Here is a 2080-nt window from a genome sequence, read left to right as displayed (position 1 = left end):
GGGATGGCCTTCTCCTGAGGATTCTGGGAACTGCTGTCTTCCTCCCTGGAGGTGGGACACACACTCTCTCTCTGCATTCCCTGTCCGGCTGTTGAGACACTCAGAGAGCTGGAGGAGACACATGGAGACCCGCACCACCGTTGAGATGCTTCCACTGCCACTGGATCCACAAGACTTTCCACCCACTGGCCTGTGATCCTCCTGCATTTGACACCATTGTGTTAGTCTGAAGAAGAATTTATAGACTGGTATTGAACATATGGGCTAATATCGGACGTATTAGACTATATAATCTGGACAGGGCTGGGATGTTTTCTTAATATACAATTACTCTTGGATATATAGGTCTCTCTTATACACATATATGAGTGTTCCTGTATTTGTTTCTCTAGTCTACCCGGACTATCACATATTTTATTGGGTTCGGCGTGGTAGGTGAGAGAAAGAGCACTCAGAGACTTCAAGAGGAGACAATCATTGTGAAGAGGAATCTGTTGCACTCATTCCTGTACAGTAAAGCCTGGGAGAAGCAGAAACTGTGTAAGGTAGAAACCTGCCAGCGAAGAAATGCTTTACAACGTTCCACTCAAGTGAGTGGTGGGAGGCACCTTGTCAGAGGAGGAAACATTTGAGACCTGGTCCTGGTGTTCACAAGGGTCACTATGGTTCTCTGAGCCTCGCTGGGTATCCAGCATAGATAATGCCAAAGCCATGACGTCTTGCTACTGAATATGGAGCCAGAAAGGCTTAACGACATGCCAAAGGTTGAGACTCATCCTGTAATCTGAAACAGGGCAGAAATTGAAAGGGGTAAAGTGGGCTGTGAGGAGAGGGCCACAGAAACTAGAAACCAGAAAACCCCCGCTTTCCAGGTTTGGAGGAGGAAGGACGGTCAAGGACTACGAACTTCTAATTTGCTGCAGGTGAATATCTGGTTTAAAAACACAAACTGAAAAAAAAAAAATAAATAAAAAATAAAAAATAAAAACACAAACTGCTACTGTGAGATTAACCCTGACTCTGGTGACCCCATTTTCCAGAGGAGACCTGTTCAAGAGGGTGTTTCTAGCGAGACAGATACAACGGGAAAGTGTGACGAATGGTGTGCAGGCCTCATCTGACCGCCCTGGCCACCCGGAGGAGGAGGAGGAGAGTCCAGCTCTACTCCCGCCTCAGGCTGATCAAAGCGGAGCTCAGCCACGCCTCCACCCTTCATCCTTTACCTTATGATGAGCCTAACTCTCCCTCCCAGGGCACTCTCGACCTCTCTGTCAGGTGTGATAACTCATGCCACTGGCCACAGGAACTCACAGACAGGAACTGACCATTATGGGGGGCTATTTGGGATGCCAAGTCAAACAAATAAACTCACTACCATTAAGTTGATGGAGACTCGTAGCAATTCTATAAGACAGGGGAGAACTGAGTTTCTGGGACCGTGACTCTTTACAGGAGTAGAAAGCCCTATCTTTCTCCCTTCAGGAAGCTAACAGGTTGCAAAACAGTAAGGATAAAGTTCTTTTGTCCTGAAACACCTCTTCTCAGCCATGCTGACAGGAATGTCCCTCTGGTCTTTGTCCTCTCAACTTTGTCTTTGCTTCCATAAGCCAGGAAGTCCACCACCACTCTGCCTCACCGTCTCTGAACTGCTCCTCTGCTCCGCCTCATGGTCCAGGCGCTGGAGCCGTGGCGCCTCCACCACTTCAAGGAGGGCTCTCCCGGGTGCTCTGCTGCTGGCTTTTTCTTGATGGCGGTGGGAGTTCATCTTCCTGCTTCTGCTCACGCTTATGCCCGGCAGAACGGCAACACTGACCAGTCCCTGAGTGAGAGGCCTCCACAGCTTCACATACGCCCACTCAGATGCTGGTGGGTCATAAAAACTCGTCACACCAAGGAATTGAACTTCATCACAGGTGTAAGAAGAGATGAGTCTAGAATGAGGAAGCCACTCCCAGGACCTAGCTAGCTAGAGATGGAAACTAAGCATAGGCACAAGACTGGAACTCTCCTAAGAAGAGTGTTATTGGCAGTCATCCTGCTCCATGTTTTATAACCTTAGAAAAAGCAACTTCATAAGGTT

This window comes from Echinops telfairi, unplaced genomic scaffold (assembly GCF_000313985.2).
Source record: "Echinops telfairi isolate 266 unplaced genomic scaffold, ASM31398v2 ScPeMD7_1713;HRSCAF=2227, whole genome shotgun sequence".
In the NCBI taxonomy this organism is placed as follows: domain Eukaryota; kingdom Metazoa; phylum Chordata; class Mammalia; order Afrosoricida; family Tenrecidae; genus Echinops; species Echinops telfairi.
This window is presented reverse-complemented; position numbering follows the sequence as displayed.